We start from the raw sequence: 27,269 nt of genomic DNA, 5'->3' as shown, positions 1-27,269 counted from the left end.
TACCGTGACGCCGCACAAAATTCACACACTTCACGACATCTTTCATTACGCCACCTAGCTCTATTGTTTCAGCGCACAGTGCCTCTTGGTGAATAAAACAATGAAGAGTCAAAATGTCTTTCCCGAATTCGTCCCTGAGTTTATTTTTCAAACGAGAAGCATAACCTTGGTGACACACGATCGTTTGTGGTGCACCGTCTGTCGCTACAGAATGGAGCTTATCCCACGGCAAATTCATATTGTCCACTGATTCACAAACAGCTTCAAAAATGTCACGTCCTGTTGCGGTGTAATCGAGTGGTACCACATCCAAGAGTTCTTCAGTTACTTGCAGGTCCACGCACAAAAACTGCAAGCTGAGCACAGTCCGATATGTCGGTGCTTTCGTCAAGCACTAGCGAAAATGCAACAAAGCTCTCCGCCTTTTTCCTGAGCTGTGTCTCTAAATCCGCTGCCATGTCTAGGATTCGACGAGACATTGTTTGCTTCGACAGGCAAACCCCTTCAGTTGCCTGCACCTCCCTTGGAAACAAACATTCTGCAACGGCTACCATGCACGATTTTACGAGTGGTCCCACCGAATACGGCTTGCCACTCGTCGCAATGATGTGAGCCACCCTGCAGCTTGCTCGATTTGCAGACTCAGTAGTGTTTTCTCCGCTCTCATTCACCTGAAAATTATAAACGCTTTACAGATCACGAACTATGTTGCATGTTTTGATACCCTCCGTATTACGAAACCGTTTTTAAACTTAACGTCTCCTGGTATGTCGTTCTTAAGCCTGGCCACCAGTTCTCTGCGTGCAACGCCTTCTACCTGATCGTAGTGCGCTGCGTGAAGACGTGTATAATGTCGTTGTATATTGTACCTCTTCGCAGAATTAATTACTTTATGACATACAAGACACTGCGGACGACCATCCCTCTCAATGAATAGAAAGGTATCCTCCAATAGAGGTACAGGGCTCCCGCGGCTAATCATAGCTGTCATTGAACACGGATTATTGCGTCAGTTGCGGCTGTATGCGGCCAGGGGGCAGTGAGTTCGCTTTCCCCCTCCACGCGGGCTCCGAGCTGCCGCAATGAGCGCTCCGGAGCGCTCCGGCTCCCTGGAGCTCGGTTGGAACAGCCTGGTGTATGGAATGCCGGTGCGACGTGCAATTGCACGAGCGCTGACTTCCCCGTGCATAGACGAACCCGCTACAGTCTCCATTTCGTCCTGAACTGTCTCAGCAGCATTACGCCTTGTGCTCGGTCGGCCACTACGGGGTCTATCGTGTAAACAACCCGTGGCTTCGAACTTCGAAATCATTCTCGCCACAGCTGCATTTGTCAACGAACCTTTACCCGTTCGAATTCCCTTCCTATGGCGATAGGATCGTAACGCTGCCCATTCTGATAATACAGCTTCACTAAAAGCGCCTTTTCAGGTAACGTCAACATGCTGCGACTGTTGGCGCATCTGATTCTCTCTCTCATTAGAGCTCCTTTTATACACGATTGTTATGCGCAGTCACTGACGTTCTACTGTACAGCGCCATCTGTTGGACCTTTTGCGAAGTTTTTTTTTGTTCTAATAAAACCCCATGTCATTCCAAGCAAGTGTGTCAATTTTTACCTCTCTGTCTACATTATTCCGTGGTTTATTAAGATTTCATATGTATACTGACTTTTTGATCACCCGGTATATTAAAAAAACGGCTTTTTCCTTTTTTGTCGAGTAGTTTTAAATCTACTGAAGGTGTTGTGTGCTGTGCCCTCATCGCGTAAGTGCGCTGGTTATGCAGATCGCGGGTTAAAGTGTTCTTGAAATCTTATTCGAAATGACCTACCGGTTCGTCCTGTGACAGAAAGCGACCATTCCCCACCTCATTAACACTTCAGTAGTGTGACAGTTGATGGGCGGTCTTCATTTTTCAACCATTCTTTAGTCACACAATTGACCTACAGGCATGGGTGGTGGAAGGGAAAGGGGGGCGGCTATCTTGACACACGATTGCTGTCAAGTTACGTAGCGACCACGAAAGTACTACTTGCGATAGCCAGATTGCCAGACAAGTGTGAGTGGTTACCGCGGTATCGTTTAAAGATCGCGGCGCCTCGCCAGAGTCGCCAGTGCACAGCAATACCACGGACATTAGCGACGTCTTTCTGCAATGTGCAACCACAAATGGGAGAGGCTCAAGAAAACATGCCCTCTCTCTCTCTCTCAACAGAGCGATGCCCTCGCACGGAGATCAATACGGAGCCGAGTTTGGAAGCATTCTGCCCAGCTCGTGACCTCAGTAGAAGCAGTTAACTTCATCGAGTAGGACTGAAGAGTTACCCATATCATCTCAAATGCAAATGTACTTTTGTAAACGTTGAATATTGCCCTTCAAGAGATGAGTTCGTTAATTAGCGCTTCAAGTGATGCTTTAATAGCCAGTGACAGTTGTAACTTATCAAGCACTCCTCAAGCACTCCAACATACTAAAAGAATACAACATATTATATTGGTTCAGGTGTATGGATGACATCCTTTGCTTAATAGATGAACCGCAAACAAAAATTGAAAAACTACATACTGACACCAACAAGGTTCATAAAAATATAAAATTCACAATTGAAAGAGAACAGAATAACCAAATAAACTTCCTGAATATAACAATCAAAAAACAAAACAATAAGCATATGTTTGAAATACACGGTAAACCCATAGCAATGGACATTATCATTCCCAATTCTCAAACCACCCTCACTAACAAAAGCAAGCAGCAGTTCGACACATGCTGCGTAAACTCAACACAGTGCCACTCACCAAAGAAAACTACCAAAAAGAGCTTTACATAATACCGCAGATTGCTCAAAACAATGGTTACAATAGTAACATAGTCACAAAGCTAAACAACAAAACTAAAAGTAAAATAAAAGCAGAAGCACCAAACCACAGACAACAATTCAACAGAAGCAGATACACACACTCAGTACCATAAAAATTACGCAACACAATCAGAAAAATATGAAAGAAAACACAATATGGCACACAATGACATACAAACACAAACGCAAACATAAAATCACCAACATATTCAAAGACATCATTGCATACACAACAGACAATTCTACACAAAAAACACATCCAAAAACTGACAAAAGACAGAGACATATACCAGAAAACAAGTATATATGAACTATATCATAGCCGGCCGAAGTGGCCGTGCGGTTAAAGGCGCTGCAGTCTGGAACCGCAAGACCGCTACGGTCGCAGGTTCGAATCCTGCCTCGGGCATGGATGTTTGTGATGTCCTTAGGTTAGTTAGGTTTAACTAGTTCTAAGTTCTAGGGGACTAATGACCTCAGCAGTTGAGTCCCATAGTGCTCAGAGCCATAGTGCTCAGAGCCATTTGAACTATATCGTAACACTTGTGATGGCAGATACACAGAACAAACAGGTAGAACATTTGATGTCAGATACAAAGAACACATGAGAGCCTTAAAGTATGGGACAAACCACTCCACATTTCCAAACACCTAAGAGAACATATCCACAAACCAACCACTAGAGAAGAAAACATGAAAATAATTAGAATCAACAGCAAAAAAAAAAAAAAAAAAAAAAAAAAAAAAAAAAAAAAAAAAAAACTCCTAACCCTGTAAGAAAATTACCACATACAGAAAACCAAAGCAGAAAAGAAGACCGTGTTGATTGATCAAGTACACATGCCAAAAAATTCACTGTTTATACTAATAGATAAAATAACAGACTAACACTCCAAAAGACGATTGTTATCATAATAATAATAACAATAATAATAATAATAATACCACCCAATACCTTTTCACTTACTTGTCATGAAGCCCTCCACAGAACATTTAAATCAATACTCAGATCAGCTGATCACCAAAGCTTTCAACCACACTCTAACAGCTATAACATATATTCAACACTCTACAACTCAAACCACCAACACCCCCTCCACCTCCAGCCTACCCACACACAAACACACACCCACCCACACACACACACACACACACACACACACACACACGAAAAATATACACTCTTGATCTCTCTGTCTCTCTCTGTCTCTCGTACACACACACACACACACACACACACACACACACACAAACACACACAGGGGTACAAATATCATGAACAGACCTTGGTTTCCAACATATACTTCATTAGGTTGACAACATATAGGTAAACAAATCAAACAAGAGGAAAGCGTAATGAAGTCATAATATTTATGTTGTTAAAAGTACAGTGTCCGAACAAAAGGTTATAACTGGTGACAAAGGAATAATAGTGCACCACAAAGAAGAAGGAGAACACATGGCGAACAGAGTGAAAGAAAAAATTCGGGATACCAAATTGTACTTATGCTTTGGAAATGAAGCGATAGTGCGACCAACGCAGATGCCAACGAACTGTAAGTAATTACTTATTTACATAAAAAAGCGCGAGGTGAACTGATTGATAATCTAAAAATAACAAAAATGTATCATTCTAGATCCCACTGAAGATGCCCTAGAGTAAGAAAAAGGCGAAATGTGTCCGGGAAAAATAAATTAAGTTGCTGCAAGAAAAGGCGGTTTTATTTGCACAGTGAGTATTTCTGTGCTTGCTGCGGACGATGGCCACGCAAACTAACTTGTTAAGTAAATCTCTTTTCATTCACCTAATAAAGTGAACTAATGTTTCATCCGTTGCACTTCCGATGAGTCATCTCCCAGATCACTCAAAGAAGCCACATTTACGGTCGGACGATTGTGGTTTCGTCTGGTCGTAACAGTTACCTTGACCTTAGATCGTTATCCTAACCAGAAGTTTCCTGTAAACTCTGTTAAACGACGTCTAATATTATCTCTCACTGTCATCTTGAGTACGGATAGTTAGTCATAAACTCCATAGATCATTTGAATGGTTCTTTTATCGAAATGATGTGGAAAGAGTACGAAATGATTTGTGTACAATTAAAAAAACACAAAGGCATTATATGATTGATACCTTCACACTGAAAATAAACAGAAACGCATCCGAATGTAAATGTTAATTAGCATTATACAAAAAATATTTTTTCTGGCAGAAGATATGGAACGTGGCGACTACTTAGCAGTACCGTTTTGTGAGAAGCAATCCACCTTAAATTTTACCTGTTACAACAGCGTTATTTTGCATATTTCCATGCAGTCGTGTCTTATGGATTAATCTTCTGGAGCAACTCATCACTTAGAAATTAAGTACTGATTACACAAAAGCCAGCAGTGAGAATAACAAATGATTTTCACCAGCAGTCGTGATGTACGTACTGCTGAGGAGTTAGGCACTTTAACTGCAGACCACAATACAGATATTCGCTAATGAAATTAGCCGTAAATAATGCAACACAAATTGCGAAAAATAATTATGATCATAATTACAACACTAGCGGAAGAATGACTTTTTTATCCATTACTGAAACTGTCGTGGCTCAAAAACGTGCTCAGTGTGCAGTAATTTTTTTTATTGGCCAAATAACACAAAATGTGCAAATCAAATTTGAAATCTAACCTAAAATCATGAACCCTTAACTGTAGTCGTGAGAAGTTGTAACGCTTCTATAATGGCGAATCCGCTGAACCTAGTTATTTTGAAATGATAAGAAAAGAAAAAAATGTTTTATTTTTAATTTTTTTGTTAAACGTTGAACTTAAACATTAAGAAACGTTGTAATTAGCAAAATCAATTTTTTACTTTAATTTGCACTTACTTAAATTGCTAAGAAAAGGGATAAAAAACAAACTAAATGAATTTCTTAAATTCTAAAATGTGCATTTTAAAAACATCAAAATAAAAAAATATCCTTCTATAAGAATTTTAACAATGGTGAAAGTGAGCTAAGTTACATGCATGAACTGCGCAGTGGTATAGAACAAGTCATGCAAATTGTCAACTTGTACTAGGCATACAGTTGTACTGTTTCACGATCACCTGTTATCGCAAACTCTTCACCACTGTCTGAAAGCTCATTTTCTGAATTTGTGGCCAGAAGATGACTATGCGCAAGTGCTGAATTTTCACTAGTTTCGAGTTCACAGCTGCGTAACTCATCGTTGAGCTATGCCATATCGATTTCCAGAAATTGTATTTAGTTTTTTCATTAGAGATACCTGAAATAAACAAGTAAAACTGAAGAAATGACAAAAAGAAATAGATCGCATATTTATAGTTGTGTGTCCAGTAAGGGGTACTATTACGTAAATTGAAGGTGTCGGGAGGAGGGGGGGGGGGGGGAGGCGGAGGAATGGAAAAGACAAGAGCTGTAGCTGGTGTCACGAACGATGGCGGTCGAGTTTAGGCTTGTTTTACGCACCTACGTCACGCATATTCCGACAGCCAATGAGCGTTCAGTAGTGTTCTGTGCATTCTGCTCTGAATGCCGTAGCTAACGCGAGCATTAAATGTGATCGCAGCGAGTTGTTTAGTGAATTTCTATTTCATTTGTTGCGAGTTATTATAGCTGACGGTGGTGGTAAGTGGTAAATTCCGCGTAAACAAGTTATAGGCATTTTCAGGATATACGCTCCCTTCAAGCGGAAAGCACGCGCATGCGCGTAATGGAACGGTCGCTTGGAATCGTCAACAATGCCAGCCACGTCCGTGCCTAGAAATGGGCGAAACGCCATCGTCTATCGGACTATAATGATACCAGCTGCATCGGGACTTTATGCAGAATCAGTGGTGACAAGTGAAAACGTGTGCCGGACCAGGACTCCAGCCCGGGATCTGCTGCTTGTTGCGTTAACCACTGCGCCACCGAGTTATTCGCAAATGCGCGGATTACCTCGGCACGCTCCCCGGCCGACTCACAATTCCCACCCGGCGCCACCTTTACACAGTTCCCATCCATGTCCTCCATGCTCGCTAATTTTTAGAATCCTGCTGGAGGTCGAACGAAATGTGCATCCACACTGAAGGTTGTGGATTTATTGCCTATCGAGGCGAATCAGTAATAGGAATGCGTGGTGTCTGTTGTTTCGGACATGTCCAACGCTTACATAGTGAAATATTCAAGTCACGTAATTCCTCCGTCTCATTATGAACTTCACAGAAAACATTAGTCATAAGAAGTAAATGTGCTGCAATCATTTGATAATGAAACCTGGAAATGACAAGCACCAATAAAGTATTTTAAATATCTTACCGACATGTTCGGTAACCCACTTCCATAGTTGAGGTTGCCTATGTTCTGATCAAATTCCAAACTTCTTCTCAGTGTCTCATAGAGTGAGAAACTGATACACTGTCGATGATGATCCATCCATCAGATTGGCAGTCCCCTGCAAGTTATTCATCTACATTTACGTGTACACCCATACAGTACAAACCAACGTGAAGTGCATGGCAGAGGATATGGCCCACTGTACCAATTATTAGTGTTTTTTGCCGTTGCATTCACGTATGGAACGGGGGGAATATGTTTATTTAAATGCCTCTGTGTAATTATCCTAATCTTGTCCTCACGATCCCTAAGGGAGAGATATGTAACGGGTTGTAGTATGTTCCTAGAGTCATCATTTAAAGTCGACTCTTGAAAATTTGTGAGTAAGCTGTCTCAGGATAGTTTACATCTACCTTTAAGAGTCTGCCAGTTCACTTCCCCATGGGTCAAACAAACCTGTGACCATTCCTGCTGCCCTTTCTGTATACATGCAATATCTCCTGTTGTTCTAGACGAGTGGGCTATTCCTTCTCATCCATAACAAAACAAAATTAACTCTGTTCTTTATTACTCGATAAGGCGAATTTGTCAGCCGCCCGTAGCAGGAACTAAATTGGACGCGTCACTATTTTCAGTCCTTAAAGTAGAGTGCGCTGTTACCTTGCAGCTAGAAAGTGGAAAGTCATCGTGGAAACTACCTTTGCAGGAAATGCGACAACCTGCTGTTAAAATCACCTACACAGGACTGGAATTAAACATTATCAGTGACTATTTCAGCGATGGTATCAGCGTCACAGACTTGAAGCTGATGTCTGCCATCTTAACTAGCCCAAAACAGAGTCACCGCACTCATATCCCCACAGTTCACCGCGGTGACACTTCCCCGTCACTCTGACTGTCGTGTCACTATAGCAAATAAGCATTCAAAAACAGAAAAAAAACTTTCGAAATTGCCTTCCTCACACTACGTTTTTCATGTGAGCTATATAATTTTCAGGATTTAAAACAGTTTTGCACGCACACGACAGAAATAATGAACAAGAAGCACTCGTAAACAATAGTCTGCTAATGTTTTGGGCTACTAAAAATGGCGCCCACTCAGGCTTCAAAACATCGTACAGAGTAAATCTATAGTGCCACCTCTCTTATTTTTTTACATCCATAGACACTGTAAACAAATAAGGTAATACCATATTTGAAAAAAAATACACAGTTGTTGTCGCATGGAAGTGGACGTCCACGTTAGCAAAGAAACAAAAAAACTGATCCGTATATGGAATCTGATTTTAAAAGTGTTGCAACGAATTGACCTCTTGTGCGGACGAGAGAGTATACCTGCAAAGAGAGCATACTACATTAGATTCTTTTTACGTAAAAATGAATTGTAGAGATGGAGGCCAGTTTATTTAGACCAGGGCCGGCCACCGCGTGCCAAACTTTAGGCGTGCTTGGACTGCAGGTCGCATGAGGGCCAAGACTTGGCCTGAATCGGCTTTGCTCGTTCCCACCCGTAAATACTCCAAACAGCTCCACAGTTCGTGTAGTAGTGCGTGTGGCATTTTCGGTCGGCACAGCCCTCCTCAGTACGACAGAATCGCGGTGTCAGCGCTGATTTACCCTTTACTGTTTGTTTGAGGTACGAAGGACGTCCACAGATTCGGTGGCTGTTTGCACAAAAAGAGGCAGTCTAGCGATTTATCGTCACAGTCCTTTATATATGAATGGGAATGATAGAACAGAGGGACGAGAATTATCAATATAAATAATGCAGCTGCATAAGCGACGAGTACTGTAATTTTGATGTGAAATGATATGAAGAAGGAATTAAAAGATTTAGTTGATAATGAAACAGCAAAAACTTTCAACGATCGACGGACATGTTACATTGTTCTGTACACCAAGGAGCACTTCGAGCTAAATTTTCAGGCATACAGCGCGTGAAGAAATTAGTGGTTTGAATAGTAAAAGTCGCAAGCATTATTCCATTGTCATTTGCTAGTTTTCGATGAAACTGAACGAAGAGTATGGAGACTTTATATATTACTGCAAAGAACTTTAATTAAACAAAGAGGAATGCCTCGAACGATTTTTCGATTTAAAACTCGCTATTATTGAATTTATGCCAACGGCCTTGCCGCAGTGGTAGTACCGGTTGCCGTCGGAGGATCGCAGTTAAGCGCTGTCCGGCCGGGTCAGCACTTGGATGGAAGACCATCCAGTCTGCGCTGTTGGCAAGCGGGGTGCACTCAACCCTTGTGAGACAAACTGAGGAGCTACTTGATTGAGCGGCTCCGGTCTCGGAAACTGACATACGGCCGGGAGAGCGATATGCTGACCACATGCCCCTCCATATCCGCATCCAGTGACGCCTGTGGGGTGAGCATGAAAAGGCGGCCGGTAGGTACCATTGGACCTCCATGGCCCATTCGATGGAGTTTAAAAAAAAGTTTGTTGTTGAATTTATGAAGGTAAATGGGAGTGCAGGGACGAAAATTACAAAATCCGGAATGGATTGACGGCCTCGTATTTTAAGTGGACTTGACTGCACACATTGCCCATAGTAAGACTTTGCAAGGTGAGAATTTAGTTCTGATATGATGGGGACGCATTTTAAAAGAAAATCGCGTTGTAGAATGGACGCATTCTGAGGAACACACTCCACTTCAGTTTAGGGATAAACTCTCTGGCGCTGAAGAAAACACGAAGTCTGAAGAACTAATTGTGGCCTACAAAGAATTACGAGGATCGTTTGCTACATGTTTTGAGGGCAATGCCAATCTCACATCTGTGCTTCAAAGCATTTGCCATTTCAGCTGAAAGTTCCATTGCGCATGTGTAGACGTAACTGATTGACCTGCAGTGTAATTCCCGTTTCAAAAACAAATATTTTTACATTAAAACTGTTCAGAATGTGTGCATTGTTTTTCTCGGGTGCAGTTTCCACTTCTCGATAATGAGGCTGCAAAACTGCTACAATATTTCGATCGACATGTTTGTGTGAAAAACCATTTTTCGATTATGAAACTAAGTAAGTCACGATTGTGTGGCAAGCTGAGTGAAATTGTGCGCGTCTGTCGGTTTACCGATAATTTGTACTAGATAAAAATTGTATGTCTTCAGTGCGCCAAAAGTAAATAAATAATACTGAAAAAACTTTCTCCCGTACAATTGAAAAACTTCAGATTTTCTTGTTGAAATGACCAGGACAACATTCAAAACGTTAAAAAGAATGTTTGGAATAAGACAGAATTAGGTGGTCCTCCAGAGTTCTTTAAAAACAGAACAACAGAGCTCCAGGGAGACATTCTCTGACGATCTTCCGTTTTTCATTCAGAAAAAGTAGTCTGGAAACACGTAGCGCTCGTTACTGGAACAGTATGGTTCAAATGGCTCTGAGCACTATGGGACTTAACTTCTGAGGTCATCAGTCCCCTAGAACTTAGAACTATTTAAACCTAACTAACCTAAGGACATCACACACATCCATGCCCGAGGCAGGATTCGAAACTGCGACCGTAGCGGTCGCACGGTTCCAGACTGTAGCGCCTTGAACCGCTCGGCCACCCCGGCCGGCACTGGAACAGTAGATAAAGGGAGAGTATGCGCAGTGTATATGTGGACAGCAGTGAACCAGGTGCTGTCTGGCTAAATAACCAAGCAGAGTTAGCCGTTCACTTCGTGTTCAGAGCCAGAGACATGTATATGGGAGCCCGGTGGGTTGCTGCAGATGATCATCCAACGCCACCGCAATCAAGACGTCGCCAGCTTGTAAGGAATGTAATTTAGACTATTCAGTATGCAAAAGGCAGTTTCACTGATTAACTATAACACAAATTAATATACTACTACTGAATAATACATTAAGTTGTTTCTATGGTATTTAATTCACAATATCGTTTTCAAAATTATACAGTCACAATAACAATTTCAAAATTATTCAATTTTACCTTCAGAGTTGGCAGTTCAACTCATACCAAACTCAAAAGTACGTAAAATAATACGGAACATAACCACAACGAAAATCAGTAATGCCTTTCTAATTGTGGAAACTCAGTATGAGGGACAAGCATTCATTTGTTAGTTTACTGCTCGTTGGCCTTCATATTGGTTGCATACAAGAGTTGATATATTTTAATGACTTTTTTGTGGCATGAGAGTCAATATTCCGCTGTTGTACTGCCATTTTTAGTGCAAAATAATTTCGTGCGTCATTCAGAAAAATTGTTGTTTGGTCAGATTAGTGGGTGAAAACTTATATCGGTAAGTATTATTCTGTCGCGAAGTGTTTACATTGTCTTTTATGTGTTATTTGAGTCATACTAATTACAGTACAACTTATACACTGCTGGCCATTAAAATTGCCACACCACGAAGATGACGTGCTACAGACGCGAAATTTAACCGACAGGAAGAAGATGCTGTGATATGCAAAAGATTAGTTTTTCAGAGCATTCACACAAGTTTGGCGCCGGTGGCGACACCTACAACGTGCTGACATGAGGGAAGTTTCCAACCGATTTCTCATACACGAACAGCAGTTGACTGGCGTTGCCAGGTGAAACGTTGTTGTGATGCCTCGTGTAAGGAGGAGAAATGCGTACCGTCACGTTTCCCGCTTTGATAAAGGTCGGATTGTAGCCTATCGCGATTGCGGTTTATCGTACCGAGACACAGCTGCTCGCGTTGGTCGATATCCAATGAATGTTAGCAGAATATGGAATCGGTGGGTTCAGGAGGGTAATACGGAACGCTGTGCTGGATCCAAACGGCCTCGTATCACTAGCAATCGAGATGACAGGCATCTTATCCGCATGGCTGTAACGGATCGTGCAGCCACGTATCGATCCCTGAGTCAACAAATGGGGACGTTTGCAAGACAACAACCATCTGCACGAACAGTTCGACGACATTTGCAGCAGCATGGACTATCAGCTCAGAGACCATGGTTGCGGTTACCCTTGGCGCTGCATCACAGACAGGAGCGCCTGCGATGGTGTACTCAACGACGAACCTGGGTGTACGAATGGCAAAACGTCATTTTTTCGGATGAATCCAGGTTCCGTTTACAGCATCATGATGGTCACATCCGTGTTTGGCGACATCACGGTGAACGCACAGTGGAAGCGTGTATTCGTCATCGCCATACTGGCGTATCACCCGGCGTGATGCTATGGGGTGCCATTGGTTACACGTCTCTGTCACCTCTTGTTCGCATTGATGGCACTTTGAACAGTGGACGTTACATTTCAGATGTGTTAGCACCCGTGGCTCTACCATTCATTCGATCCCTGCGAAACCCTACATTTCAGCAGGATAATGCACGACCGCATGTTGCAGGTCCTTTACGGGCCTTTCTGGATACAGAAAATATTCGACTGCTGCCCTGGCCAGCACATTCTCCACCTCTTTCACCAATTGCAAACGTCTGGTCAATGGTGGCCGAGCAACTGGTTCGTCACAATACGCCAGTCACTACTCTTGATGAACTATGGTATCGTGTTGAAGCTGCATGGGCAGCTGTACCTGTACACGCCATCCAAGCTCTGTTTGACTCAATGCCCAGGCGTATCAAGGCCGTTATTGCGGCCAGAGGTGGTTGTTCTGGGTACTGATTTCTCAGGATATATGCACCCAAATTGCGTCAAAATGTAATCACATGTCAGTTCTAGTATAATATATTTTTCCAATTAATACCCGTTTGTCATCTGCATTTCTTCTTGTTGTAGCAATTTTAATGGCCAGTAGTGTAGTACTATACTTTCCTTAAAATTTGGTAGGAGAAGTGTTTCTTCAAATCGAAGTAACTCTAAAGCTCAGACTGCACCTAAACGATTTGTTTGCAGTCACACTTAAGTATTTGGCAGAGGGTTCATAGAACAACTCTCTGAATGCATCGTTCCACCTTCGAACAGCACGTGGGAAAAACAAAAATCTTCAGGCCGATTTCGCTTATTTTATCACGATGGTCATTTCTCTCCAGACATTACGCTCGGACAAATAACAGTGACCGTGTGAACGTAAGCCTGACAATTGGCGACGAAACGAGATGGTAAAAAGTACTTCTACTGCCGAATGTGGCGGTCTCCTCTGCTAAAATACTTGGAAGAAAACTCGAGGTAATTTTGATTAAGTTTGTGCAAATTAATTTATCATGCTGCAGCCTGTTACTTGTTACCAAGTAGTGTAAACCATAATGAGTCTGAAACGTTATAAGGGCACAGAATTTACGAAAATCAAACAGAACAACATAATTATTTTCAAACCAGTGCAGTTGTCAGTCCCCTGTTGACAATTTCATCGTCTAACTAATTAGTCATTGTAACAGTGGTTTTTGTCATTTCGGCAAATACCACGTTTCCTATCATTTAATCTCGTCGCCAGTACAAAGCTAAAATTTCGCTATTCCACTCAAAATTAACATCAAAACGATTCTGAAGACAGACTGGGTGGTCGTCTTAGATTTTTCATTTGTGTGCCCATGGTGTTCATAGTTGCACTACAGGAAAAAAATGGCATACAATGACCTACCACAACAAATTCACTCGTAAAATAGGTAACATATTCAAAAAACAAGGCATAAATATTGCTTAAAAAACAAACAATTCCATACAAAAGCACATCCCAAAACAAAAATCAAAACAATGTGGTATCTGTCAGCTCAGTTGATCAGACAAAAAATCACCGTAAGTACAAATCAACCTATTCGTAAGGAACTGTTTTTCGATCTAAAAGCAAATCAAAACGTAAATAACTTAATTACAGACCACTGATGATGCTTTACTTCAATAAAGCGAAACGCGTTTGGTGAAAAAACCACGCATTTTTGTAGTTGCAAGTACAGAAACAAAAATACCCTCTTAGATTATTTGCAGATGAAGCTATCGTTTAACGTCCAGTTAAGTCATCGGCAGACCAAAATAAATTGCAAAATTATTTAGACAAAATATCTGAACGGTGCGAAATGTTGCAGTTGACACTAAACAGTGAAAAGTGTTATTTCCTCGACATGAGTACTAAAAAAATTACATTAAATTTCCGCTGCAGAGTAAATCACACGAATTTAAATGCTGTCGATTCAACTGAATACTTCGGGATTACAATTAAAGAACACATTGGTACCATCACATAGAAAATGTTGTGGGGAAGGGGAACAAAGAATACGTTTTGTAGATGGATCACTTAGAAAATGTAACAAATACACGAAAGACACTGCCTGTGGTACGCTTGTTCGTGCCCTTAGCGAGTACTGCTGTTGGGCATTGGATCTTTACCAGGCAGTATTGACGGTGGACATCGAAAAAGTTCAAAGAAGGGATGCTCGTTTTCTATTATCACAAAATAGGAAGAGAGTGCCACAGAAATTGTGTAAAATTTGACATAAAATGAGCATCTGGAGAGCGATCATAAGCTTAACATAATTTTTTTATTTAACTGTGTTGATCGCAGTATTTTTTGAACAAGGTTGCCGGTTTCGACTATGCAATAGCCATCTTCGGCATCTACAATAGAAGTAAGAGAAGAAAGCTGTCTTCTTTCACTTTTATCGTGGACTCTGAAGGTGGCTATTGCATAGCTGAAACCGGCAATCTTGCTCAAAAAAACATTGCGACCAAGAGAGCTAAATAAAAAATTATGTCATGGACATGATAAGCGTGGACGTGTTACAGTTAACTGTTAACTAAATCTCACTTGCGCTCAAATGACGTGGATACTCTGTTTACGTACAGTTGACTCTTGCTGATTTGAAAGGCAATAGGCTAAATCGAATTTATCGATAAATCGAACTAATTAGCCAGTCCCTTGAAAATCCTCGAAAAATCGAAGTTGTCAGTCATGACAGATCACCCATAAACGTTCTGTAGTTTCTAGTTAGCAGCTACCAGGTGCTTGGTAACGCGATTGCTTCGGCAATTGTTTCGATTTGCAGCACTTGGCAGCGCTCCTCTGTTTACTCAACTATGAATAACGTCTCATAATATATAAATAAGTTGTAATAATGACTTCAAGGAAGCACAAGTGTTTTTTCTCTCTTAGGGCCAATCCCCGATTGTGGGAAAACGATACATTTGGTGACAGATAAGCTGCACATGTTGCTGGGTGCGATCTGATCTTTACTGATAAATAATAAGTTTTGCAGCCAAGATTGAGTGTTGAAATAGTTTTATATCCTCAATGACCGGATTCGACGGGTGTAACTGTCATCTTCGGATCTTCTGGGAATAGTATTACTGCGCATAAATCGTGCAACCGGTTCATCAATATCATTTCCAGAAGCTCCGAAGATGACAGCTAGATGTGTCGAAACTGATCATTGAGGAAATAAAACTATTTCAGCACGCGAAATTGGCTGCAAAAATTCTTGTTTATTTAATGATGTCGTACATTATGATAGTGGAATGCTGCGTTCTCCTGACTGACGCTGAAGTTTAAACTCTTCTGGATGACAAAATTTAAGACGAAAAAAAAAGAAGCGCGCGGAAAGAGTTAAAGTCTTTGAGCGTGTACACCCTTAGAACAACGATAGAGGACGATGTATGTTCGGTTTCGGCCACAATAGATAATTCAATTGGCTAAACACGCTGAACATCATTGAAGCAGAAAAAGCTCGTTCACTTCTTTGGAAAATAAAATCGAAGTTTTGTGAGGTATTTTCGGAAATTTGCATGTTTCTTTCCTCGATACCTTTAAAAAAGTAAAAACAATAATTCGCGTAAAAGACCTGTTTCTAGTGTTGACTTTCTACTTCCGTTTGCCAAGAAAGAGTACCTAAATTTTCTTTCTTCGAATTATCGACAGTCAGCTGTATCTCGAAACCTAAACTAAAAAAAAAATATGAATAACATTTAAATATTAAGGAAATGGAAACAAAAACGTAAAATTCCAAGTTACCTGAGAAGGTAAGCTCGTGACTGCAGTTTGAGGAGAGAGGAGCTCGATATGGAAGTATTCTTGTTTTGCGTGAGAAAGAGATTCCCCTGCGCCTGAAAACAGAAGCTGCAGCGCTGTTATAACGAGCGGGAACACCGCCGTCGCAACTGCCAGGAATTTCCCCGACAGCGCAACGCGAGGTTCAGCTGGTTGTCTGAGTTTCGTAATCCAAAGGCCACCAAGTACACACTGCTCATCGCTCAGCGAGACTTCCGGTCTTCCTCGTGAGCGGCTGCACGCTTCCTATTATAGCTGTTGATATTTTTAAATATATCGAGAATCCTATACATCGATATTTAGAAAAAAATCATGGCCGACGCTCGATATACTGACGAAGGTATAGATATATCGATAGCACAGGTATCGACGTTCAGGCCAATAAAAAGATCGGCTGCACACTGTAAATATACTGCCTGTACTGTATATTTAAGTACTGATTTATTATTAGATATTCTGAACATCAACAAGCTAGAAGCCTGAATGAACCTGGAGCAAGAAGGGAAAACAGTGCGCGTTCATGCTTGGCGATAACCACTTTGATAACAATGGAAACTGCATGTAAGTGTCATAATGAAAGGTGTCCGACGGGTCCGTCGTTCGATTCGTCACATATCGGATTTGTCTCGAACACTTCATGTCGATTTCCCTGTTTGTTTCTGCAGACGCAAGTGACCTAGCAGTTGCGTGCTTCAAAACTGTGTGGAGAAGTTAAACATTGCTGTTTCTGTTGGCGACACCAAGTGCCGGTTACTTCAGCATTTCCCTCAACACGTCTCCGCCCACGGCTAAGACCAATCTTGTCATTTTGTTTTTTGTTCATCATTTTAAGAAACTGTTTTTGGAGAGTGCTGATGTGAACAAATACCACGTAGTTGCATGAAATTTTTTTTTAGCACAACTGGTGTGCTATTTTTTCACATCGTAAATATTTTCACTCTCATCCCCCTCTCCCCAGCGCAATGGGGCTTCTTTGTGTCACCTGTACTTGCTTCACAAAGTCAAAGAGAAAGACTGAATGTGATGAAAAATTGGTTCAAATGACTCTGAGCACTACTGGACTTAACATCTGAAGTCATCAGTCCCCTAGAACTTAGAACTACTTAAACCTAACTAACCTAAGGACATCACACACGTCCATGCCCGAGGCAGGATTCGAACCTGCGACCGTAGCGGTCGCGCGGTTCCAGACTGTAGCGCCTAGAACCGCTCGGTCACAGAGGCCGGCGGATGTGATGAAAGATCAAAAACTAGTAAGACTCCTTGACACAGTGAAAGTAAAATTATGTTCTACTAAAACTTCAGAAGAACAGTTTCAAATACACTGAAGAGCCACAGAAACAGCTACACCTGCCTAATATCGTGTATTGCCCCGGCGCGCACGATCAAAGCGCTGCAACATGACGTAGCATACACCTGACGAATGTCTGAAGAAGTGCCGGAGGGAATTGACACCATGAATCCTGCAGGGCTGTCCACAACTTCGTAAGAGTACGAGGGGGTGGCGACCTCTTCTGCACAGCAGTTGCAAGGCATCCGAGGTGTGCTCAATAATGTTCATGTCTGGATAGTTTATTGGGCAGCGGAAGTGTTTAAACTTAGAATAGTGTTCCTGGAGCGCCTCCACAGTACTTTTGGAAGCGTGGGGTGTCACTTCTCCTACTGGAATCGCCTAAGTCCGTCGGAATGCACTATGGACGTGAATGGATGCAAGTGATCAGACAGGATGCTTACGTACGTGTCACCTGTCAGAGTCTTATCTAGACCTATCAGGGATCCCATATCGCTCCAACTGCACACGCCCCACACCATTACAGAGCTTCCAGCAGCTTGAACAGTCCCCTGCTGACATGCACGGTCCATGGATTGATGAGGTTGTCTCCATACCGGTACATGTCTATCCGCTCGATACAACTCGAAACGAGACTCGTCCGACCAGGCAACACGTTTCCAGTCATCAATAGTCGAATGTTGTTGTTGACGGGCCCAGGCCAGGGGGTAAAGCTTTGAATCGTACAGTCAAATGGCTCTGAGCACTATGTGACTTAACAGCTGTGGTCATCAGTCCCGTAGAACTTAGAACTACTTAAACCTAACTAACCTAAGGACATCACACACATCCATGCCCGAGGCAGGATTCGAACCTGCGACCGTAGCAGTCGCGCGGTTCCGGACTACGCGCCTAGAACCGCGAGACCACCGCGGCTGGCCTCGTACAGTCATCAAGGGTACACGAGTGGGCCTTCGGCTCCGAAAGCCCATATCGATGATGTTTCGTAGAATGGTTCGCACGCTGACACTTGTTGATGGCCCAGTATTGAAATCTGCAGCAATTTGCGGAAGAGTTGCGCTTTTGTCATGTTGAACGATTCTCTTCAGTCTTCGTTGGTTCCGTTCTTGCAGGATCTTCTTCCGGCCGCAGCGATGTCGGAGATTTGATGTTTTACGGATACCTGATATTCACGGTATACTCGTGAAATAGTCGTAAGGGAAAATCCCCACTTCATCTCTACCTCGGAGATGCTGTGCCCCATCGTTCCTGCGCCTACTACAATGCCACGTGCAAACTCATTTAAATCTTCATAACCTACGATTGTAGCAGCAGTAACCGATCTAAGAACTGCACCAGACACTTTTTGTCTTGTATGGTCGTTTCCGACCGCAGCGCCGTATTCCACCTGCTTACATATATCTGTATTTGAATATGCATGCCTGTACCAGTTTCTATGGCGCTTCAGTGTATTTAAGGAAAACTGCTAAAAAAATATAATATAAAATAAAAATATCGGCAGTCGATATTGCCATTTCGACATCTATATATCGGAGAAAAATGTATCGCCTATGTATAACGACACTTTTAGGATAAGATACTATCGACATTTTTTTAGCAGCCCCACTTCCTACGCGGATAAAATTGCGTCGCGTCTTCTGAAGTTACATTACAAGTGTTGTATTGAAAGCGGCGACAAAATAGTCCTAAGGTTTTTATTGGCTCATGCAAGTTGTCCAAACTGCCTATGTCATTGGAGCGACTTTTGATCTCTCAAAACGTACTACTAAACATAGAACTCATTCTCTGTCAGTACAAATGCGAGAAACTGCAACCATTCACTTTCTGAAATATTTGTTGATTCCCATAAGTGGTTTTCGAGCCTTTGCAACCTCACCTTTAGATGGGGTACATGTAAGCTAAATCTTTATTTCCGTAGGTGGTGCTACCGTGATTGGCTCTGTGACAAGAAGGTAAATTAATAATTTTAATGTATCGCCATAAGTGATAGTCATATATGGTGAACTGAGTCGAAAAACGGATTCTTTTACTTACTGCGGCAGTATGGACGTCGCTGCAGTTAGTAGCCAACTGGCAGCTTACATCTTAATTGCGTATTGGCCACAGATTAAGCAAGTAGAATGGAAGGTTCCCATACTGTCGTAGTAACTAAAAACAGTTCGTTTTCCAAAACAAATCACCGTGTAACAATATGGTGCTACATTACAGTTTTTCCTCTCTTCTTGTCACAGAACCATTGCCCAGTATCAATCTACGAAAATAAATACGTAATTTGTATGTGCCTCAGCTGAAGATCAACTCTAACATGATTCAAATGTAGGTCTACATCTACATCTACATCCATACTCCGCAAGCCACCTGACTGAGTGTGGCGGAGACTGCATTGAGTATCTCTATCGCTCCTCCCTTCTATTCCAGTCTCGTATTGTTCGGGGAAAGAAAGATTGTCGGTATGCCTCTGTGTGGGCTCTAATCTCTCTGATTTTATCCTCATGGTCTCCTCGCGAGATATACGTAGGAGGGAGCAATATACTGCTTGACTCCTCGGTGAAGGTAAGTTCTCGAAACTTCGACAAAAGCCAGTACCTAATTACTGAGCGTCTCTCTTGCAGAGTCTTCCACCGGAGTTTATCTATCATCTCCGTAACGCTTTCACGATTACTAAATGATCCTGTAACGAAGCGCGCTGCTCTCCGTTGGATCTTCTCTATCTTTTCTATCAACCCTCTCTGGTACGGTTCCCACACCGGTGAGCAGTATTCAAGCAGTGGGCGAATAAGTGTACTGTAACCTACTTCCTTTGTTTTCGGACTGCATTTCCTTAGGATTCTTCCAATGAATCTCAGTCTGGCATCTGCTTTACCGACGATTAATTTTATATGGTCATTCCCTTTTAGATTACTCCTAATGGCTACTCCCAGATAATTTATGTAATTAACTGCTTCCAGTTGCTGACCTGCTATATTGTAGCTAAATGATAAAGGATCTTTCTTTCTGTGTATTCGCAGCACATTACACTTGTCTACATTGAGATTCAATTGCCATTCCCTGCACCATGCGTCAATTTGGTGCAGATCCTCCTGCATTTCAGTACAATTTTCCATTGTTACACTCTTCTGATATACTAAAGCAACAACCGCAAAAAGCCTCAGTGAACTTCCGATGTTATCCACAAGGTCATTTATATATATTGTGAATAGCAACGGTCCTACGACACTCCCCTGCGGCACACCTGAAATCACTCTTACTTCAGAAGACTTATGGGAAGTTGTAGTTTTCATATTCATGACACAATCACTGGTCGAAGAAAATCCATAATGGATAAGCTTAATATCTACTACAATCGACGCTTTTCCGCCATCGATCTCGACCTTGTCTGAAAAAAAAAACTAGTTTGCAATTACGTTAATATGACTGAAAGTACTGGGCTCGCCACCCAAGGTCAGTGTCAAGTCCAATTGCACTTGTGTTCTGACGTTGCCCAGTTCTAGGCTCGTGCACTTTTCCAGTGAGTGGATCCATTCTCAAACGTCAGCAATATACACATTTGAGGTTGCCGTAATTTCTTTGTTGGACTCAGTGCATTTTTTATCTAGAAACTTCATTAGGGTGTGGGAATCGTCTTACACGAACTCCGCAACTTTCCCATGCTCAACAACCTAACTATGCATCAGTCCACAGTACAGCTTTTACCACCAGCACCATAACTCCGCACCCACAAGCGTCCTGGGATTTCCTCTTCCTCATTCCCTGTAAATCGTCAATAAGCCACACTGAATTACTGTAACAATATGAAGCTTAGCTTCAGTTACGAAGTCATGATGTCCTGTACAGATGAGCCTCCGAGATTTCGGAGGTGGTACATGAATTTGTATTCTGAGTAGTTTATTACAAGAGATTTCGTTTGAATTGTGCTTTATTTCGAAAAAAATTTGTTCGATTACTCACGTTACTTACCCTTAACAACAGTAATGCCCACATTTTTCTTCGCCCCCAAGCTTCCATTGAGTGCTGCTCGGTCCTGTCTCGGGTTTTGTTTTCTCGGAAGTATTGGCTGTACCTTAGCAGTGATAAGACCGGAGTTTGCATAGATTTACTGGTGAAGAGTTGGCCGTTAAGTGTCTCGTACATTCACTGAATGCAATATGCAATGGAAGTGCAGCACAACGACGCTTCCGTGAGCTGTTCCTACAGCGATGGCGGCCACAACACTGTACGAGGTTTCGTCAGAAAGTTGTCGCATTACTCTGAGTGTTGTGTTGTACGTTTTGGTGAAATGAAATGATCGTATGGCATTTATTGGCTGGTATATCCCCTTCGGGATTCGCCGCCGTATTGCAAGTCTTTTTGGTAGACGCCACTTCGGCGACTTGCGTGTCAATGACGATGAAAGACACATAACACCCAGTCCCCTTCCGGGAATCGAAGCGGGCCCCCTTGCGTGGTAGGCGGTAAGGCTACCTCTGCGCTGACTGTACGTTTTGGTGACTGCATATTCCGAGCTTTTTTCATCACTGTGAAGATATTTTCACAGAAACGGTTGTGATTATGGTAACAAACCGAGTGAATAATAATTACATTACTACTCTGTAGCGGGCCTCCAGAGAACATGGCTCGCTTATATAAAGATACAGGGTGAGGCAGAAAGGACGGACGTTTTTAGCACAGGTAGTAATCAAGCTCAGGTTCTAGGCGTGGGTGGACTGGGTCAAGTGTTTGGTAGCTGCTGCCATTTGGATTAGTCGAGGTCATGAAGCGGGTGGTCTGTGCAACATCGTGTGTTTGCATACGATTGTTTTGTGCATAGTAACTAGACTACCATTGCAGTTCAGCATGAGTTTCGTCGCTCTTTCAATCTTGCGAGACATGACAGTGTTCTCTGCTCATAATAGAATTTTACGTTAGACTGAATCATTTCGTTTACAGGGAACAGTAATGAACAGAAAATAGTGGTTCCACTCTCAGTACTGACAGTAGAAAATGTTGAAAGAGTTCGGCAGGTTATACTCTGTAGTCCTCGTCGATCTGCTAGGAGACTTTCTGCTGAACTGCGCCTCAGTAATCGTTCAGTAAGTCGTTTTTCTGCATATTGACCTAGGATTTCATCCCTAAAAAATGTCCACGGTGAAACAATTGAACCCTAGAGATTATATACAGTGGCTAAATTTTTCTCGAAAATGGAGGCCATACTTGAACAAAATTACATTATTTTGTTCATGAGTGATGAAGCTCATTTTCGTTTGAACGGCATGCGGCATCAGTGCAACTGTCGTTATTGGGCCAGTGAAAATCCAAAACTAATCCACGAGTGACCAGTACATAGTCCCACAGTTCCTAGTAATAGACGGAAAGTCATCGAGTAAAACAGAAGTAATATCCTGCGTTCCCCAAGGAAGTGTTATAGGCCCTCTATTGCTCCTGGTCTATACTAACGACGTGGGAGACAATCTGAGTAGTCCTCTTGTAATGTTGATGCATTAGTTTGTTCTGAAAGCGGTGATGATATTCAAGACAATAAAAGCGGGTTAAAAGCTGTGAGCTATCTGGGGAAGTTAACCTTGCATTACTGAGCAACTGTTTCACCGGGTATCCAGTCTAGCTTACCAAATTCCCAACCAGACTGACATTAATTATAATCTTTTAGTAGTCGTCTTACGATAACCGGTGATATACATATAAGAAGACAATTTAAATAAAAAGAAATAAATCAGTTTATATTTGGACATTTATTTTAACACTGATCATTGTTCCGTTAAAATTTCAGCATATTAAACTTGATTCATAACTAAACTGGTGCCTTATTTAGGATTGTGAAAATGTGAGTTTGTAATCTTACGGAACACATCAAATATGGAGTCAAGGTTGGGAGACTGCATACAACACTGCACTCATAAAATAACACACCAAGAACGTTGAAACATATGCAAGAGGAAATTAACCACAACCAACCGATTCAATTTTCACCCAAAGAAGTTACGTTCGTAGCGCAATCCTGTCCATCATGAAATTACCACACACTGGTATACTAAATTCATACTAACTCTCTGTGAAATCTTCCTGAAAAGAATAGCTGAGGGCTACTTTGATGATTACACTACATGCTTCACGTGGTCAACTTGGTTTACACAAAGAGTATAACTCCACAATAATTTTGATAATTAAAATAAATTACATCGAAACGCAATTTACAAAAGAAAAACCTCGAACTGGTTACTATCGTCATACTATTAACCTGATGGGTCAAACAATTATATAAGCACATGGTACTGGTCTCACAAAGTACACCCCACGTCGGTTGAACATAAAGAAAAGTTGCTATATTGAAAAATATTGTCAAGACGAGACGTTATAATCTCAAGCACATTCGCATTTAAGATTGATGATCTTAGTTAGAGTTACGGATCATCCACACGTGGTTCCACTTCACTCACAAAGTAGTGACAAAGCAACTACTGGAAGATATTCTGAACTTCACACTCAAATTACACTGCGTTGCAATTTAAGATAATATTAGATATTTTAGATCTAAAGCTGAAATAAAGGTGATTAAATTTTCAGTTAGGCTGAACTTAAGAAATCCATTGTCCTACGGACTTAGCAGAGACGCACTTAGCCGGAGATCTTACCACTTCAGACGCTCGCCGCAGATTGACTGGCCTCGGCCCCCACCGAGGGTGCTTAACAGATACAAACGGAAGTGACCAGAGAGGCAGCTTCCTATACCAACATGACAAGGGACGGACAGCACCATACTAAGAATAGAAACCTCTCTGCTTTTAGAAAGCATAGCTACCTGTTCCGACGTTGGTCCTACTGTTCTCTAACAGACAGGCTTGTATGCTACCATCAAGCATGCAACTAGAAATACATTTGCTCAATCATCCTTTCACACAGAAGGAAAGGGGGATGACAGTATGTTATCATATACAGTATATAAAAGATGAATTACATATAAACTGTGTTTTAAAGTGTAGTAGTGTGAAAGATCGTTCTTGTTTATGTGTAAAAGTAACATGCTCCACTGCTCAGTCTTCTCCCAGATAGTCAGAAACAACACAGCAAAATTTAGAAGTGGAATGTATGCCGTAAATGACAACAGTTTAAAAAAATTAACATGAATCCAACAGAGACCTTTCACTCTTAAATTATTTGCAGATGATGCTGTTATTTACGGTCTTGTACAGTCATCAGATGACCAAAATGAACTGCACAATGATTTAGATAAGATATCTGTGTGGTGCGAAAAGTGGCAATTGACTGAGTAAAGATAAGTGTGAAGTTATTCACATGAGTACTAAAAGATTACTTAGGGATTACAATTACAAATAATCTAATTTGGAACGATCACATAGATAATGTTGTAAGTAGAGCAAACCAAATACTGCGACTCATTGGCAGAACACTTAGAAGGTGCAACAGATCTACTAAAGAGACTGCTTACACTGCACTTGTCCGCCCTATTCTGGAGTATTGCTGTGCGATGTGGGATCCGTATCAAGTGGGACTGACGGGTGATATTGAAAAAGTTCAAAGAAGGGCGGCTCGTTTTGTATTATCGCGAAATAGGGGAGATAGTGCCACAGACATGATACGTGGATTGGAGTGCCAATCACTAAAACAAAGGCATTTTTCGTTGTGACGGGATCTTCTCAGGAAATTTCAATCACCAGTTTTCTCCTCCGATTGCAAAAGCATTCTGTTCGCACCCACCTACATAGGGAGAAATGATCATCACGATAAAATATGAGAAATCAGGGCTCGCACAAAAAAAAATTAAGTTCTCGTTTTTTCCCGCGCACTGATCGAGAGTGGAGCGGTAGAGAGGGTGGTTCATTGAACCCTCTGCCAGGCACTTAATTGTGAATAGCAGAATAATCACGTAAATATAGATGTACTGTTTGGTGTACTGTAACCGGTACAGATGTTATTGGCTCATACTCTTTCCAAGACGATAACGAGAACACTGTAATTGTAACCTCAGAATGTTATAGACAGATGGTCACTGAGTTCTTCTTATCTGAACTAAGAAGAAAACGCATTCCTATCCAGCGAGTTTGGTATCAGCAGCACATGGCTATAGCTCACACACCAAGAATATTAATGGAAGCTATTCTGACTGTTCGTGGTCATATCATTTTTCGATTTGGTGACAATAGTTGGCCTCCTCATTCCCCAGCTCTGTCCATCTGCGACTATTTTTTGTGAGTTTACCGCAAGTCGCCTATACACTTGCATAAACCACGTCCACTTGCAGAACTGAAGAAAGCAGTTCGTGCGGAAGTCGTTCAAACTGACAGAGCAATGTTGGAGATAGTGGAAGCCTTTTCAAACATTAATTTTGTAAAATGGGAACATAATTTGATTATTATCCTGTAAGTAAAAATTTTTTTGAAGTGCAAGTAAAGATCATCCCATGAATGAAAATGTCTTTTCGTGCGGACGGTACAGCGAATGGTTGGAAAGTCCTTCAGGTACACGCAACCAAAGAAGACGTAATTTACTCTTTCCTCTTCACCCCAAGTCCTATTGCACGTGACGCCACATTGGGCGACTTGCACGTTGGTGATGATGAAATGATGATGAGGACAACACAGCACCCAGTCCACGTGCGAAGAAAATCTCCGAACCGGCCGTGATCGAACCGCATGGTAGGCAAACACGTTATCACTCAGCTAAGCAGGCGGACTCCATTAGACACGCTAGTAGGCAATTAACCGTTCCCCGTTCGAAGGTGCAGATATTGTGCACAAACGTCTCCAGTTTGCGGGCTTAAGAACACCAACTTTTACATCACATTAAACCTCCGAATCACTGCATACGATGTGACATTGCTGTTGAAATGTTGCATTTTATAGACGAGGAGTACTCAACCTTTTTTCACCGAACACCCACTTTTGTATCTCTGTTGGTAGTAAAATTTTCTAACTGCCCACCGGTTCCACAGTAATGGTGATTTATAAACTACAGAAGTAACTTTACTTTCTAAAATTTATCAGCCACAGTCATCGAATTAAATCATACGATAATAATTAGGTACCAAGTATTTTACGTCAATTTTTTTAAACCTAAAGAAAATGTTTTTAAAACCCCTACTGCCTACCGTCCACCATGAAACCTGGAACGCCCACTCGTAAGCGATAGTGACCAGGTTGACAACCACTGGTATTAACGAAAACAACGCCTTCTTCAGTGCAGTGCTGCTCAGTGATGAATCTACCTTCCACGTCTGTGACAAAGTTAGCTGGCATAACTGTCGAAAATGGGGAACCGAGACTGCATGAGAAGTGACGGAGTACGAAATGGACACATCATAAACATGGTGTGACAGGTACATTTTTTTATGGAGTCTACAGTGACAAGGCACAGGAATCTCGACATGTCAGCTAAGTATGCAATTACACAGATGGCCCGACGTCATTTTCCAGCAGAATGATGACGATGCGCTGCCCCACTATCACGAGGTGTCCACATTTCTCCATGAGACGATTCCTGAGCAGTGGATGGGATGAGGGGGGGGGGGGGGCGGAGTCCCATTGGCTGGACCACTCGGTGTCCCGATCTTACCCAGATGAATTGCAGTGCATGGGGATTTATCAAGGACATTGTTTACATAACAAAGGTTAGAGATCTGCTAGATTTGAGACACGCCACAATAAAGGTCATGACATTCGTCATGCATACGAATATGTGGTGAGAAGTGGAGTACCGTTTTTCGACGTCTGTCGAGCTACAAACTGTAGCTGTACCAACGTGCATAAAAATATTTGCATTTCTGTGTACAACTTTGGCCAAATAAAGTTGTAAACCTTAACAGGTACTGAAACACGAACGAAATATTTTTGTATGCCTCCAACCAGGATACT

This window comes from Schistocerca cancellata, chromosome 2 (genome assembly GCF_023864275.1).
Source record: "Schistocerca cancellata isolate TAMUIC-IGC-003103 chromosome 2, iqSchCanc2.1, whole genome shotgun sequence".
Lineage (NCBI taxonomy): Eukaryota > Metazoa > Arthropoda > Insecta > Orthoptera > Acrididae > Schistocerca > Schistocerca cancellata.
This window is presented reverse-complemented; position numbering follows the sequence as displayed.